The sequence below is a fragment of the Marmota monax genome, unplaced genomic scaffold, assembly GCF_021218885.2.
Source record: "Marmota monax isolate L192 unplaced genomic scaffold, Marmota_monax_Labrador192_F-V1.1 WCK01_AAM20220418_F8-fsc00024, whole genome shotgun sequence".
Classification (NCBI taxonomy): domain Eukaryota; kingdom Metazoa; phylum Chordata; class Mammalia; order Rodentia; family Sciuridae; genus Marmota; species Marmota monax.
The window spans coordinates 32,516,320-32,533,814 of NW_026695224.1; the positions used below are offsets into that span (position 1 = coordinate 32,516,320).

The 17,495-nt window shown below is 51.5% G+C and overlaps 1 protein-coding gene across 2 annotated transcripts in view; it reads left to right on the forward strand.

Annotated features, from left to right (window-relative positions):
• Cdh13 (cadherin 13) overlaps positions 1-17,495 on the forward strand; it is an 873,206-nt gene that overhangs the window by 792,856 nt on the left and 62,855 nt on the right. The gene's annotated exons all lie outside the window — the stretch shown is intronic.

Sequence of the window (17,495 nt, forward strand, 5' to 3'; positions counted from 1 at the left end):
AAGGCACAGAGAGGTTGCCTGCTACCTCCAAACACAGCGCAGCCTTAGGGTCGGCCCCAGGGTTGGAGGTGGGGCAAGGAGGCAGAAATGCCCCGTCTTCATTTCTTAGGCTCTGCCTGGTGCTTAGACAGCAGGTGTTTTGTAATGAGATTTAATTAAGTGGTCGTTACTACGGTGTTTTCAATGTCAGCAAATACAAGACGCCCTCGCTGGGACATCTTTTCACAAATCAGCATTTGTGCGGGTCCAAATGTGCGCTTGCCCCTGCCAAAGTTACTGCCTTTCCCTCCCAGATCTGATCTTGGCCCCTTCTGTAAGCACAAATGATCAAACACAGACACACCCATGATAAACATGCCACTGGTTTCCCTGACTTGAATACCTGTGGCATAGTCGACCGGTCGGCCGCTTTCCTACCACCGAGCAAGCTGCAGGGAAGGACGAAGATGAGTGTCCCAGCCCTGAAGAGGATTTGTTTTTACAAGGAAACTTCCTGAATGCCAGCTGAACTGGATAATGGCGCAGAGTAATACCAAAGGCCAAATCCTATAATAACGTGAATCTGAAACAGACGTTTTTCCTCCTCTCCCCTCCCCACGGCCTGGTCTCTGGCAAAGGAAACGTGCAATTTAAACATCAAAGAGAAAGGTTTCCTAAGCACTTAGACCGGGAGCCAGCAGCCTAAGGGACTACAAGGATGGGTGAAGGTAGGGCGCCTCCAGGGGGTTAACGGTGGTTTGTGTTTCTACAATAGGAGGCGAGCAGGCGATTGGGGGTGAAATGAGTGGAAATGGGGTTGGTGTGGCCAAGCCTCCGCTGTCACGCTGTCACCACTTGGAATACTGCCCAAAGTGGCAGGATTCACGGGGAGGGGCGGGGTGGGGGGTCTGGTTCACAAGCCACAGGTCCCACTGAGGAGCAGGGAGTGGACAGGTGGGTCGGTCTGGGTTCCCTGATTGAGACGAGCTCTGGCTCACTTGGAAAAGGGCAAATTGGCCAGAAGATTCTAGGATAATGATGAGGAACCAGCTTGAGACAGCACAGGAGCCAGGCCACCCCCGAGGCTTCAGGTGACAGGAGCTGACAGGCTGGCACTCAGGCTCCCATGGGGACAGCAAGCCAGCTCCCGACCCTCAGCCCACTGTCCACGTGCCAGGGCGAGACTGCAGAGCCAGGAGCCTCCACTCAGGGCACCTGGACAGAGGGGCCGCCCACCCAAGAGGGCTGGGAGGAGGAAGGGAGCCCCGCCTGCCCAGGCCCAGGGATGGGCCCAGGGAGCTCATCCTGGCAGGGTGAGAGCCACGACACTGAGGACATCCAGCCAGCACCCGAGCCATGGAGAACGACGTCCAGTCCCTGGAACTGGGAACACGGGTCCCCACCCTCCCCAGTAGAGTGTTGAGAGCACGTGGGAGGAGGAGTGACCACATCTGTGACGTGTGGGGACAGAGGGAACATGGGATGTTCTGCAGAGAGCCACATTTCTATAGCAAGCCTGACCCCACAGCAGGGACCCTCAGTCACAGGCCACCAGGACCCAGCTCAGAGTGACTTATGCCAAAGGATGCAACGCGTGGTCCACATGACCGAAAAGTCCTCAGGGACCAGGGGATCAGTGTGATGGGGTTTGGGTGCTCAGGCCAGGTTCCTCCTTCCCTGGCTCCTCTCTCCACCCTCAGCTGTCTGTCCCTCACATATGTCAGTGGAGGAGAGGCCACTGCAGGACCCATCCTCCGTCTGTCTGCAGAAAGAGACATCTCCCTCCCCACAGAGTCCAGCAAAGGCCCAGGGGTGGGGCCCATCGAGACAGCTTGGACAGAACCCTGAATGGCAGGACAGACTGCGCCAATGGGCAGGTCCTAGAGCATGGTCCACGGCAGACCCCAGCATTTGCAGTGAGGGCCTGAGCCGTGGCCACCCAGAGAGGGCAGGAGGTCTTCCCAGAAGACCGGAATGGATGCTGAGTCATCAGGAAGCACTGGTGGCCTCTGCAGCTGAGCACCTGCTACAAACACAGCCGCGGTGCTTCTGTGGGGCGGGTGCACCAAGAGCCTTATGCTTGCCATAGGCTGAGGGACGTGGGCCGATCCCCTTACAGGGAGAACCTGGGTGTCCTCTGTGTGCGGTGTGTGAGAGACACGGGTCTCTCGTGGCCCAACTCCTCAGAGTCATAGCTCCTCAGTCCACTCTGGCTGGACCTCCCCTCCCCTCCCCTCCCTTCCCTTCCCCCACTCCCCCCCCTCCCTCCACTCCCCCCACTCCCCTCCACTCCCCCCACTCCCCCCACTCCCCCCCTCCAGGTGCCGGTTCTGAGCTCCCAGGAAGGCAGGCATAACATCACAGACAGGTGGAGCTGTTGTCCTTGGAACTCTGGAAAGAAAAGGCTCATTCATGAGGTGCAGCTTTTGATCCCGCACACTGAGAAGTGCTGTCCCCGGGGGCTGTGTGTGCAGAGGGTGAGCAGGGGTGCGGGAGGGGCCAGGCTGAGAGACGGTTTCTGATAACCCTCACTTGGCTCCCCAGACTTCCCAGGCAGACGGCTGGCCTTGTGAGTTGTGTTGCGGCTGTAAGGACTCTTCGGGGAGCAGACCCTGAAGAGGGGGGAACTTCTCTCTGGGAACTCTCAAGGAGAGCTCTGAACTTAGCTGACTGAGGCTCAGAAAAGACGCTGGGCCATCCGTGTGCCTGCCGTGCTGAGATCATGAGCGTCACTGTGGGTCCCCGTCTCCGGGCCACTGTGCAGAGCCCTCTCCTGGGTGTCCTTTGCTCTGTCCATCACTCTCCTGTTCCCTTCCTGCCCTCTGCCCTCCTCCCTCTGCCCTGCTTCCTCCCCCTGCCTCTCCTGGGTGTCCCCCCTTCCCCGTTCATCCCTCTGTGTCTCTGGCTCTCTCTGTCCCTTCCCCTCTTTTGCTTCTCTTCCTCTTCTACCAAGCAGGGGTCGGGCATCTTCGGGTGATGTCCTCGCGTCTGGCCGTTCCCTCCCCTCCTCCTCCCTCCCTTTCTCTTTTGCTCCATCTCCCTCCCACCACAGCCATCATATCGCTCTCTAGGCTCCAAGATTCTCTGGGGCTCAGCCCCGTCGCCCCCCAGGCTCTCCCGACTCAAACACGCCATGGGAGATGCTCCACTGACCAGTGTCCTTGGAGCCCAGCTGGGGCCCTGCTTGTCCCTGTTGGTCCCTTGGTCTCCTCCCTGGGGGACTCTGTCTGCTGACAAAATGGGAAACCTTCTCCCACCTCCCAAAGACAGGAACTTCTAGCAAAACCCCGTTCATGGCCCGGGGCCCATCTTGTGTGACAAAGCACAGAACCCAGGCCACCACCCCCCTGCTGCCCACTGCCCACTGCCCACACACACTCTGACTCACCAGGGAGCATGATAGCCCTGAAGGTGCCTTGATCTGCAAGGAGCCGTGACCCCAGCCGGGGAGCGTCTTGGCAGCGGAGCACACATTCTTGAAGAAAGGCCTGGGCCACTGAGACCTGTCCAAAAGCCCGTCACCTGTGCCCTCCGCCCAGTGAAGCAGGCCCAACAGATTGGGCACAGGTGGATGCCCCCGATAACGATGATGACTGGCATCCCCTTACCCTTCCTAAGATGGATCCTAGAGGAAACTTTTGAAAAGGCAGTTGATAATAAAATACCTGTGGCATCCACCCGAGGAAATCCCCTTTCCCCCCGGGGCTGGGCCGTAAGACTCGCTCTTATGAACTCTGCCCTCCGTGGGCCTCCTCCGCCCTCTCACTTCCCTGGGTGGGCCAACAGCCGCCCATGTCAAGAAATAGCCTTTGTTTTCCATCCTGAGCACCCACTATCCTGCTACTCACAGCTACTCATCTCTTTACCCACTCCCTTGCTGAATATTTACATTGTTTCCAATTGTTTGCAACAGTTTTAAAGACAGTAGACATGCCTGTAGCTACACTGTTTAATGCTTCACTGATTTCCAGAAGATAAGCCCCTGAAAATCTTTGTCTACTGGGCTAAAGCACTGATACTGTTATTGCCTTTTGAGTGTCCAGAGTCCTTTGGATTTGACACCTAGGCAATCAAATCTACATTTTCCCTTATGATTTCTGCATAGATGTCATGGTTAGAAAGTCCTCCTCTGCTCCAAGGCCACCTAAATATCGATGGGTCTAAAACAGAGCTGGCAGCCACGCCCTGAGCTGCCATGCACAATGATGGGTGGTGGTCAGACATGCTCCACCTCTCAGGCTGGGACAGTCCTCCAGGGACGCAAGGCAGGAGGGGGCACCCCCAAGGACACTTCAGTATCTCAGATGAGGAGTGGACCTGTGCGAGTTAGAGAGGGCAGCGTGGCGGGAGCTATGCCAAGACAGAAGGGACGGTGTCTGCTGCACATCAGACCAGGGTGCAGTGGCTAAATGGGGCGGGAGGGAACTTGAGAAGCCCCGAGTTGCTGGCCCTTCCCCCACCTGTTGGTTTGGTCACACTGGGGACTCTGGCAGCTAAAACCTTCTGAACAGCCTCAGAGGACTCGTTTCATTCTCCCAGTAATCAGGGATTCTGTGGGAGCAACCAAGTAGCAATTCCTATTCCAAAACGTCTTCAGAACTCATCGTGTGCAGGGCTTGGTAAACAATCCCGCGCCGGGAAGACCTCTGCCTGCACGCTGAATGTGAGAAGTGTGTCGAGGAGAAATATTGTTCCTACCAAGTAAAACCACATACTGCTCGGCACTGCTTTAGAGAGGGCCATTCATCCAGGAAGCCCTGCCTGGGCGTGTCAAACGCTGCATATGTGGGAAATAAGCTTTGGCTGAGTATAACAGGAAAATCCAAAACGACAGAGGCGCAGATAGAGTCTGCTTTTTACTCACATAAAATAAATCCAGTGTGGAGTGGCACCCAGGCCTGGCACGGCAGCCCCACAGTACCAACGGAAGCCCAGGGTCCTTCCTGCTCCATTTCTAGGCTGGTGCCCCCTGCTTCATGGTCAGCTGCGGTTGCTGATGCTCCCACCTCCATATCTGCATTCCAGAAAGCAGGTGGGAGAAAGAGGAGGAAGGGGGCCCTTCCAGTCTTTTAAGGAGACTTTCTCAAAGCTGTCCACATTTTCATTTCCATTTTTGTTGGCCACAATTGGTCGCAGGACCACACCTAGCTACAGGAGTTATGGGAAAATATGGTCACTTGACTACAATATGCGGCTTTTAAAATAGGTTGTTACTAAAGTAGAATGGGTATTGGGAGGCAACTAGTACTTGCTGCCATGTGGAGTGAAACTTTCAGTTAAATTAAAAACTGGAGGGTCAATTTATTTAATGAATAAATAATGTGTGACTAAGCTTTCTGTTACTATAACAAAACACCTAAGATAATCAACCTTAAAAAAGGGAAAGGTTCCATTTGGCTCACTGATTCAGACCTTCCTGTCCACAGTCGGTTGGCCCTATTGCTTTGGGCCCATGGGAGGCTGCACATCAGGGGGCGTGCATGGCAGAGCAAACTGTCACCTCTTGGCAGCCCAGAAGCAGAGAGAGAGAAATAGGAGGCGCCAGCATCCCCATAGCCCTTCAAGGGATGCCCCCGGTGACAACCTGCTGTCCACCAGGTCCCAGCTCCTAACACTCCCTGCCTTCCTGTAACTGCTTGGGCTGGGACCACGCCTTCCACACATGACCTTGGAGGATACTTATCCAAGCCATAGAATGTAATATATTGCATTTTAGCACAACTAAAGTAATAGATCATTTTGTTAGGGAAAAAAGCATTGAGTGACACTTACCGAGACCCCACTGGGGGCCTGACCCTTGGTTGGGTGCCACAAAGTCACTGGTGGAAGAAGTGGTCTATGTCCAAGACCTCAGGGGGCTTGCAGCCACAAGACCAAGCACCATTGCTGCAAGTGAAAACACTCCAAGGAACAGGGGAGGGAGGGAGGGATGAAGAACAGAAAAAAGAAAAAGTTAACAAATAACCAAATTCCTTATATCCTAACAGCGTCAGCAGGTTGGATTCACTATTTGCCAAACTATCTTTATTTGCTGCCGCAGTCTGGCTGGGCATAATTCAGGAGCCACTTGTCAAAAGAAACGAACTTTATTTTTAGAACCACACACGCCAAACAAAACAGCTCCTCAGGAAAAACCTTCAGAGCCCAACTGCCACCACCAGCTTCCTACAAGCCTCTCAACCTCCCCCACTCCTCCTGCTCTTGAGGCTGATAGGCTGGGTCGTGTGGGCGGAGCCAAAAAAAAGTCCCCCAATGAGCAGCTCCATGGTCTGAAAGGGCGGGGAAACAGCCCAATGAGCATCACCGCAGAGGAGCCAATCAGTTGGCAGCTAGAAGTTGCTGGGGCCGCTGTGAGCCAATCATCAGCTGGCAGCTGGAAGTTTGCTGGGGCCCCTTCGGCTGTGGCTCTCAACAATTTGCAAACTGTGTGTATACCTCACCTTGCAAGAATGTCTGCATGGGTACCAGAAAAATTGTGATTATTAATAAAATATTCTTTAGAGCCAAGTAATTTCAAAAGCAAAAATTTTTAAATCATTTCAAAATTTTTGTAGAAAAAAAAAATACGCACTTGTGTTATGGTTTAGGTATGAGGTATCCCCCAAAAGCACATGAGTGAGACAATGCAAGAATTTTTTTATATATACTGGGGGTTGAACCCAGGGGTGCGTAATCACTGAGCCACATCCCCAGTCCTTTTAATTTCTTATTTTGAGACAGGGTCTCACTAAGTTGCCTAGGACCTTGCTAAATTGCTGAGGCTGGCCCCAAACTTGCAATCCTCCTGCTTCAGCCTCCTGAGTCACTGTGTTGTAGGTATATACCACCACACTTGGCAATGCAAGAATTTTCAGAAGGGAAATTATTTGATTATGACTGGTATGACCTGATGAGTGGATGATCCACTCATGTGGGTTAACTGCAGGCAGCTGGTTGTGGCTGGAGAAGGCAGGTCCCTGGGGTGTGCCTTGGGGTTTATATTTTGTCCCTGGTGAGCAGAGCTCTCTCTTTCTCTCTTCTTGATTGCTGTGTCTTGTGCCACTTCCCTGTGCCAGGCCCTTCTTCCATGATGTTCTGCCCCACCTTGAATCCACACCCATGGAGTCAGCGGACCCTGGACTGGACCTCTGAAACCAATGAGCCAAAATAAACTTTTCTTCCTTTAAATTGTTCTCGTCAGGACTTGTGGGCAGCAGCACAAAGCTGACTGAGATGATTTGGAGTATGGGCTCTGCTAACACGTTGGATGTGATTTGGGCTGAGGCCATTACAGAGAGAGAACATTCTTAGCCCAAGCCCAGTGCCAGGCCCAGCAAGTGGCTAAGGCTGATGTAGATATTATAGATATGATATAATCTGCATAGGACAGATTAATGGCAGCGGGGTTAGAGTGTCTGTGTGCAAACATTTTGTACATAAACAAACACAGGATATGATTGATTTTTTAATCCTTGAATACTCACTAATGCCTAGCAACCATGAACGCTTCACATAGGGCCTTCCCTCCATCTGGTGGGGAACCACCCAGGAGGGAGGCCTCAGCAGACAGACAGGCCCATCGCTGCACTTCCCAGGTCCATGAAAGTCACATTAAAGAGTCATTTCCATCAGCCGGCTCTTCTTCCAAAGCCTGGATCCAAATTGAGCCTATTCTTGAACACAGAATATCTCAATCAGATCCAAATTAGCTACTCATCCCTTAGAAAGCTCCACCCTGCTTCGTCCTGAGCTCCTCGGGGCTGTCCTTTCAAGCCCTCCAACACCGCCCCCCTCCTCCTCTGGACTTGGAGCTTTTAGCAGCACGGTAGATCCATGCACGCATTCACACTGGCAAAGAATGCGACATTGAATAACAAAAATGCAGCCCAAAAGGTCTGTCAAAATGCCCAATTTCGACTCCCGCTGGTCTTCCTGTACTCATCAAGTCCCCCTTCTTTAACGCCTTGTTTAATCTAATATTGGAGTCCTTTCAAAGAAAATCACCAAAAAAAAAATGATGGGAAATTGAGTGGAAATGGTCACTGGCTGGCTGCAGGACATTTTATTCTGTACCTTCAAAGGCCTTTGGAAATAGAAGGCAAAAACCAGTTCCCTTGGAAATGAGAAACTTGTCATCGTTGACATTTTGGGGAACATTAGGGTACAGATGTGCAGGGTCTTGCCTTTTACTGGGAGGGAGGAGGTCCCAACCCCCAAACCAGGCCTCAAAACCAGATTTAAGAGTCTAATTTGGGGTGACTCCCACCTTTAATTTTCATCAGAAGCTAAAGGCCAAATGATAGCATTTCTATCTGGGGAAATTAAGTGAAGCGCCTCCCCCCACCACAATGTATTATTAACACTTCGTCTTAATTAAATGTGGCGGCTGACCTCAATAAGAGGATTTGGGGTGAGGTCATTTTGTTGTTGTTTTTTAATGAGTTTAGATATTTCTTACTGGAGTCAACAAAGGCAGAGCTGGAAATGTATACGGATTGTTTACAGTGGCGCCCTTGTAATTCTTAATTAAAGTGATGTTCTTCCGCTGGAAGTTTATGGTGGCAATACATTTTATTGCCTGCTCCTCCGTGTGGAATTTTTAATTATTTATGTAAATACGGTGGTGCCGCCGGCCCTCACACTCAGTGGTCAGATTTTCTGTTAGAAAAGTGCTGATGGGAACCGGAGCCTAATAAATTAAGCCACTGAATTTTCAAAGGCTTCACATCTTCACGGGCTAAAATTAGAATCCTGCCTTTTATAATGGTCTGGAGACAAAGGTCTCCAATAATAACTCCATGGAAAGTGCTCAATTTGGTTAATACGAAACAGCCGACCATTTGAATAAACAGTTGAAGGGTTATTTTGGAAATCAACCAGCCTTTTAACATCTGTCTACATACATTGTTACGAATTTGCTGAGGGGCAGATTTTCATGGCTGAAAACTTGCTTGTGGATTGGCTTTATTTGAATGTAATTATGATGGTCCTTCTCATCAGCCTGAGAAATTAATTCTCAGAACCAATATAGAAAATAATGACAAATGTTAACGTTGTTTCCTATCCACTATTTTCTAAGCTGTTCAGTCCACTTGGCTTTTTTTTATTATTTTTTAAAGTTGTAGATGGACACAATGTCTTTATTTTATTTATTTATTTTTACGTGGTGCTGAGGCTCGAACCCATGCCTCCCACGTGCAGGGCAAGCGCTCGATCACTGAGCCACACTCCCAGCCCCCACTTGGCTTTCTTAAAGAAATTATAATAAAGGCATTTGAAACAGAGGAGGATTGCTACCCGTGTGGCATGAGAAGCCACCCCCTTCAGGACTGAGCAGAGGTCAGCAGGAGAGGGCAGGGGCCTTCTGTTACCTGAGTTCATCTGTCAATCACCAACACCAGTGAGCTCCCCTGCTGGGGGGTCCCACGAGGAGCTGGTCACAGCACTGGCCCCACTTCAGGCAATGACCCTGTAGGCCCTGGGTCATGGAGCTGGCTCAAGACATCTCACCCACTCCAAGCTTGCTTTCCAAATGACTCTCAAAGCTTGTGACTTCAGGTGATGAGAATGAACAATAGTCCTACCTGTATCTAACTTAGGGTTCTCACACCGTGTTCCAATGGTGTGGCAGGGATCTCACGGTAAGCTCAGACCTTGTGCAGCTGGCTTTGGACAGTCTCAGATCCCGGGGTGAAGGCTGCATATGTGACATGGGGGCCTCTGGGTTTGGGCTCTGATAAGGGACTCCATCTCTTCGTTCATTCATTCAAAAGTATTTAACAGTGGATGCTTTGCCAGGCCCCGGGATGTGGCAGCAGAGAGAGCAGCTAAGAACATCTGTCATCATGGTGATCGTGTTCCAGGGGGAGCAGAAGCAGACAGGAGGACTGATAACTAAAGGAGATGGCAGAAAGCAAGGAGGGTAGAGAGGAGGTGGGGTGTGTGACCCTAGGTAGAGGGCCAGGGCAGGCCTCCCTGGTGATGTGACACTTCAGTAGAGAACTGGAGGGAGTGGGGGGGGGGCAGGTCCTGGGGCACCGTGCTGGAGCAGGGGGGGAGGCCAGGTCCCTGGAGCTGGGGAGGAGGCCAGGCCCCTGGCTGAGTGCTGTGGGGACAGGGAGGTGAGGCCCAGGCTGGATCAGGGCTTCACTCTGAATGAGATGGTGGTACAAAAGGGCAGGAGGGGTGGAGGATGGGGCAGTGAGGTCCAGGGGGTCTGCAGTGAGACCCGAGGCGGGGGAGGTGCTGCACTGAGGCTGGCCAGAGGGGGCGGGCTTGAGCTTGGTGACAGCCATACAGGCAGCAAGCCGCAGGCAGTGCCTGACCACTCATGTGTGCGTGCGTGCGTGCGTGCGTGTGTGTGTGTGCGCACGCGCGTGCATGACAGAGAGAGGCTAACCCCAAGGGTGGCTTCATCTTGAACATCTGGAAGGACGGAGCCGGGGTGTCTGAGACAGGTGGCTGGCTGGGCAGGGGCGAGCGTGTGGGAGGAGGGTCTCCAGAACTGGCTCTGCTCACACTGACCTTGAGATGGAGGGTGGTCTCAGATACCAAGAGGGTCCAGGCTGGAGATAAAATCTGGGTGTCACAGCATTCAGGTGGACGCCCTGAGATTTTGAGTCCTGCCTGCTCACATCCAGAGGAGTGGCCCTGGTCTTCACAAGGACTGCTTCCCAAGGACCTCTGGGCTGCAGTGACACACAGCATGTGCTATTCTCTGGACAGGCAGCTGCCAAGGCAGCAGAGCCACCATCTGTGCAGTCCCTGGACAGTGGACACCTCACTGGAGTGGGTAGACCTGGGGGTCCTGGTCCCATTCCTCTCTCCGCCAACAGCATGGGGGGCCATTCCTTCTGGGTCAAAGGCGGCCACCGCCCTTGAGCCACACTGATGGGCCAAGGCCACCATACAGAAGCTGATACCCACTGCCCACACACTGTGCTGCGCACCACGCCATCTCCTCAAAGTCCACAGCAACCTGTGAGGACGCCTTACGGGTGAGGGCAGCAAAGCTTGGAGAGTCAGAAGATGGCCCAGGGTCAGAGCGATCCACATGCAGGAAGCCAGATTCAGAGACAGACCTCCTCCCCTCTGCTCCTCGGCCTCCCGGCCACACCACAGCCAGAGTGGCCGGCTCTCAGTGTCGGATGGCACAGCGCCTGGCACCTTTATGTTATCCGGTTCCTGTTCTTCCTAATAAGTTTCACATTGAGTTTTTTTTATTTTAGTCGGTGGTCCTTAAGTCTATGACAGCTTTCACCACCGATGAGCACAGCAAACATCTGCTGCCCACATGCCAGTGAGAGGAAGGAGCCCAAGAAGGACGTTGAGACTGACTTCTGGGAAGCAGGCTCCGGGCTTGCTCCTCCTGGCACAGAGGCTCTCCCGCCTCCTGGCGGGGGGGGGGGGGGACATTCCTGCTGACTCCACCACCCTGTGGTTGGCGGGCGCACCGTGGCCTTCACTGACCTTCAGGCCCACCTCCTGTGCCTTCTGATTCTGGGGTCACCTTGAAGAGAGCAGTGCTTGACCTTCTCTGCCTTCATTTTACCCGCTTTTTAGAGAATAGAGAGTTGGACTTGAAGCACATGATTTCCCTGTGGAAGCAGCAGAGCTTGACTTGTCACTTCTTCAGAGATTCAGTTTGACTCTGGGGGCCACACCCAGAGGGCTGTGCTGGGAAGGGCAGGCCCCTGGCCTGGAACAGCCCTGCACAGAGAAGAACCATAGCCCAGGGCTACACCTGCCAGTCTAGTGCCATCTTCCAGGTGTGTAGCCTTGAGTACAATTCAATCCTCTTGTTCTCAGTTTCCTCATCTGTTAAATGGGGAAAAGTACTATCTAGGTCGTAGAGGTACCAGGGAGGAGAAACAAGAAGACAACTCAGGGAAGTGCTTCAGGCAACCTGCCCGGCACGTTGAATTAGCCCTGTAAGGTTCTTAGCAAGAGACCAACACACAGCCATTCTCTAGATGTGAATGCACAAGAATGAGCACTTCCTAAAATCCATGTCCGTCATGCTTTGTTGGCTTAAAATAGAACCGGCCCGTGGAAACACTAGTGTGGGTGTCAGGGGAAGTTAGTGACCCTGCCAAGTGTGGAGACAGCTTTCCACCTTTGTTCCTAGAGAACACGATGGTGGGCCACAAGCCAGGCCCAGGTGTGGCTCCGCTAAAACCTCGTGGTGGCAATCCACCCCCATCCAGGGAAAATTTAAGGAGCAGAAAGAAGTGTCTAAACGTTAGGTTTGTTCACCTGCTGTTTGCCTGCCGGAAAGCAAGCACTCAGAGGTGACAGAGCCCACGAATGAATGACAAGCTCTGTTGCAGGGGATCCTGGGACGGCTGATGGCTGAGGTCTGTCTGCAGCATGGCCCTTTGGTGTGCAGTGGCTTGATTTTGTAATTCTTCTGAAGCAAAAACATAACATAATCATATTTTCTACTAGTGAAACTGTCCCTGGTTTGGGCATCTGGATTGAATTGAACAATATTTTAAGGTGCTCAGCAAACCATGTCCTGCTATGCAAATATCACCAGGAGTTGTAGATATTGTCACGCAAACAGGTTTAGGATCTGGCTGAATGGAGGTAATGTGATCAATCAAAGGAGACTGTTACCTATGAGCAAAAAAGAGCTTCGTGATTTAGGACCTGTGATCATTTCTAGTTAAGTGTCTGTCGGGATCATGGTTGCAAGCAACAGAAATCATCAGTGATATTAGGTGTAAAAGAAGAGCTTGCTGGGCATGTGACTAGTGGTGTAGCCGTTACCTGGCTTGTGCAAGGCCCTGGGTTCTCTCCCCAGCACTAGAAAATAAATTTACTAGATTGATATTGAGCATCACTGAATGGACAAGGGGCCAGAGAATAAGCTGGAGAAATGGATGGCCACCAAATAGAACTCAGGAGGGGAGGCAATAGGGACCATCACAGAAGGGACACGGTACACGTGCCATGCAAGGTACATGTCCTGCACCTGAGCCCCACGTGACTAACAGAGGGTCTGACTTGCCTTGCCAGAGCTAAGTCACAGTCACACGTCCATTCCTGCTGTACCTGAGAAAGGACTAGAGTTCCTACCTCCTGCCACCAACACTGAACAAAACAGGGGCTTCTCCTAAAGAGGCCAGGAGGCTCTGAGGAATGACAAAGGCAGTGAGCAGCCGGGAATAACCAGTGTCCACTCCAAACCCTTCCACAAATCTGAGTCCTCACAACACCTGTGACAACCCCGTGGCAGACTTTCAGGTCACCACTGTCCCTAGTAGTCAGTCCTGCCTTCTCGATGGATGCATGTGACAAGACGATAAAACATTTGCATATTCAGTTCCTGCCCCAAAAAGCAAGTCTGTCCCACTGCAGAGATGGGTGGCATGGAGCAGAGGCCAGGTGAACCCCCACAGGGCACCGAGGGCCCAGAGTGCTGCAGAGCAAGAGGTGGCTGCTGGGGTGGGGGGAAGGGGGGCTCTGGACAGCCTTCCAGACAGAGGGAGGAGCTCTGAGACCTCCCTGCAGGGTGGGTGGGACGAGGGTGAGGCCAGCCAGACACTCACATCAGGCACGACTTCAAGGGAGACTATCTTTTTTAAAAAATTATTTTATTCTGATTTATTATATATGACAGCAGAATGCAATTCAATTTGTATTGCACATATAGAGCACAATTTTTCAAGTCTCTGGTTGTACACAAAGTAGATTCACACCATTCGTGTCTTCACATGTACTTGGGGTAATGATGCCCACCTCATTCCATACCCCCATCCCCACCCTTCCCCTCCCTCCCCTTTGCTCTATCTGAAGTTCCTCCATTCCTCCCGTGCTCCCCACCCCATCCCCATTATGAGTCAGCATCCTCATATCAGAGAAAACTTTCAGCATTTGGTTTTTGGGGATTGGCATAAATATTCTCCAACTCCATCCATTTACGTGCCAATGCCATGATTTTGTTCTCTTTTAATGTCGAGTAATATTCCATGGTGTATATATACCACATTTTCCCTATCCATTCATCCACTGAAGAGCATCTGGGTTTGTTCCACAATTTAGCTATTGTGAATTGTGCTGCTATAAACATTGATGTGGCTGTGTCCCTGTAGTATGCTGTTTTTAAGTCCTTTGGGTATAGACCAAGGAGTGGGATAGCTGGGTCAAATGGTGGCTCCATTCCCAGTTTTCCAAGGAATCTCCATTCTGCTTTCTAGATTGGCTGCACCAATTTGCAGTCCCACCAGCAATGTGTGGAGTGTGCCTTTCCCCCCACATCCTTGCCAACGCTTATTGTTGTTTGTATCCTTGAAAGCTGCCATTCTGACTGGAGTGAGATGAACTCTTAGAGAAATTTTTATTTGCATTTCTCTAATTGCTAGAGATGTGAACACTTTTTCATGTATTTGTTGATTGATTGTATATCCTCTTCTGAGAAGTGTCTGTTCAGTTCCTTGGCCCATTTATTGATTGAGTTTTTGGGGGGAGTTTTTGTTTTGTTCTGTTTTGGTGTTAAGGTTTTTAAGTTCTTTATATACCCTGGAGATTAATGCTCTATCTATCCAAAATGTAGGCTCTCTATTCACCTCACTGATGTTTCTTTTGCTGAGAAGAAGCTTTTTAGTTTGAATCCATTCCATTGATTGATTCTTGATTTATTTCTTGTGTTACAGGGGTCTTATTAAGGAAGTCAGGGCATAATCTGACATGATGGAGATTTGGGCCTACTTTTTCTTCTGTGAGGTGCAGGGTCTCCGATCTAATTCCTAGGTTCTTGATCCACTTTGAGTTGAGTTTTGTGCAGGGTGTGAGATAGGGGCTTAATTTCATTTTGTGGCATATGGATTTCCAGTTTTCCCAGCACCATTTGTTGAAGAGGCTATCTTTTCTAAGGGAGACTATCTTATAATGCAGTATTTTTTTACTCAAAGTTACTGCCAGAATCTATGATAAGCAAAGGGCAAATGTCTAAGTAGATCAACGGATGTTGCTGACCTTTCCTTTCACATCCAGCTCCGACATGGCTCCGCGTGGCACTGCCTGCACAGGCTGCTTTCCCACTTTGAGCCTGTTTCTTCTTCTGTAAAATTAAAGGGTGCAGTCAGCAATGCTCTGTGACCATGACCCCCCGGAGGGTGTAGAAGAGCTCCGCCACGGTGCAGGCTGCCGAGAAGGTGCTCTGTGCCAGGCCTGAACCTGCAACCCCGGGGCGCCATGGGGTGGTCCTGTCTGTGATGGCACTCAGCTTCTGTTACTGTAACAGTCACCTGGGGGAAATCAGCTTATAAGGAGAAATCGGTTGTTGGCTCACAGTTTCAGAGGTTTCAGCCAGGATTGATGGGCCCTGCTGCTTTGGCACTCACCGTGGAAAAGCCCTGGCAGAGCAACCCATTTGGCTGATGGCAACCAAGGAGCAGAAGAGAGAGAGGAGGATCCAAAGACCCAAAGCTCCCTATAAAGGCACCCGAGGGACCCAAAGACCTCCCAGGAGGCTCCACCTCCTGATGGCAACACAGCTGGGGATCAGGCCTTCAGCACACAGGCCTTTGAGGGACATTATGGATCCAAACTGTTGCAGCTGGGTCAACTGTGAGTCCTTCACCCTTAGTAACTCGTAGCTGGGCTTGGAGTGAAAAAAGAAATCTCTGACTTAAAAAAATAAAACTACTATAAAACAATAAAGTTTAAAATGATAAGGGAGTAAATAGGACCCATGAAGGAAAGGGGGACATGGTGAACAGAAACGGCTGTGTGTCTAGAAATCCAATGTCACACCAGCTGGTCAGTGCCATGGCCCCTGCAAGGTGGGCGTGGGCATCCCCATGCATCCAGAAGGAGCAGAGGTACCAAGAGCTGAGGGTTGGACCATTGGTGAGGGAAGGAGGTGGAATTCAAGCCAGATGTGATTGTGCCAAAGAACTTTGTAACCGAGAAACGTTTCTTTTTTCTTATGTCCCAAGAGGCGCTACCATTTAAAAAAAAAAACGTTCTTAGCGTCTGCGCCCTTCGAGGGCCAGGTTCTCAAGCTCCCCACGCATCTCTTCGTGATGCCATTAAGGCGAGGTCTGCCTCCTGGCCAGGCTGAGGGCCGGTGCCCAGGGTCTGTTCCCTCTCTGCTCCCACTGATTCGCACTCTGTCTCAAACTTCTTTTGCATGTGGTGACGGGCCCAGGGAAACTGTAGGGTGGGAACATGAGAATGTGGCACGTATTCCTGTGCTTTTTGCTTATGATGACACTCATGGAAATTCCCCATGCTCAAGTGCCACCTCATGTCCCTAAGCGCAGAAAAGCTATGTTGTGCCTCAAGGACAGCAGTGTGTGACGTGAGCTTTGTTCAGACGTGGGTCACGGGGCTGTAGGCCTTGTGTGCTGTGTTGAGAATTCAGCGCTCTGTGCTGCATAGGTTTCTCCAGGCTGAAATCATGTAAAACAAGGTCCTGTTCTAGCCGTAGACAAAAATGTCGTGACCATAGGCTGGCAGTCATCGGCCCTGTATTTCCCCAGGGGTGATGGTTCAGCTTGGCTAGTTGGGTGTTTTGGGTGACATCACAGGGCTCAGCCATGGTGGATAATGAGGCTCTCTGGTGCTTGCCCCTGTGTTCACTGCCTGACTTCCCTCACTGGGCTGTGATCCCCTGGAGGGCAGAGACCCACTGAGCTCAAACAGGGCCTGGGGCCCATAGTGGGCCCTTGCACATTCTAATTGAATGAATGAATGAATGAATAATGGCCAATGAATGATTTTCACAGAGTGTGGTAACCCAGGCATCTGACTCGCAGACCCCCTTGGGAGTTACTGAGATCTCTTGCCAAGGATAAGAAGGGATTCCTATCAAAGTCTGACCCCGATGAACACTGCATATGAAAGCTGATTAAGTGTCCCCATTTAGTTATTCCTTAATGCTCTTCCCTGGTTTGAGCTTCTCCCTGGGCTTGAGAGAAGGAGAGCAGATCCTTCTCCCTCTGTCCTCTCTCCGCGCCCTGGGTCAGCACATCAGCTTTGCTGACCCCCTGAGGCTGCCGCGGAGGTGCTGGTGCTCAGTGGTCAGTGTCCCTGTGGGCTCTCCTGGCCCTGCTGCCTGGGAAAGCAGATGGAAAGCAGGAAGCACCCGGGATCGCCCTCCTGGGCGGAGAGGGGCTGTCTGTGGAGGCCATTCTGCTTCTCACTGAACCACACAGACTGTTCGAGGAAGGCTTGGCCCTCCCTGTCCCGCCGACCTAGCCTGGAGCCGGGTTTGAGAACAAGCAGTGCCACTAACCTCCTTGATTCAGTCTCAGCCTCTTATTCTGCGTCATCTTTCATTACAACAGGGGAGGGAGGCAGACTTTCCATCCAGGGCCAGGTGATAAGGCACGCAGGCTTTGTGGACCACCCTCAGCTCTGTCATCGTAACTCAAAAGCTGCCACATCGATGAAAAGACGTGACTCTTTCAATAAAACTTTATTTACACAGCAGGCAGAGGGCTGGATTTCATCCATGGGCCGTAAATTGCTGACCGACAAGGAACAGTCCTTCCTCTCTTCTGGGGTCTTACCTGCCTGTCCTCTGC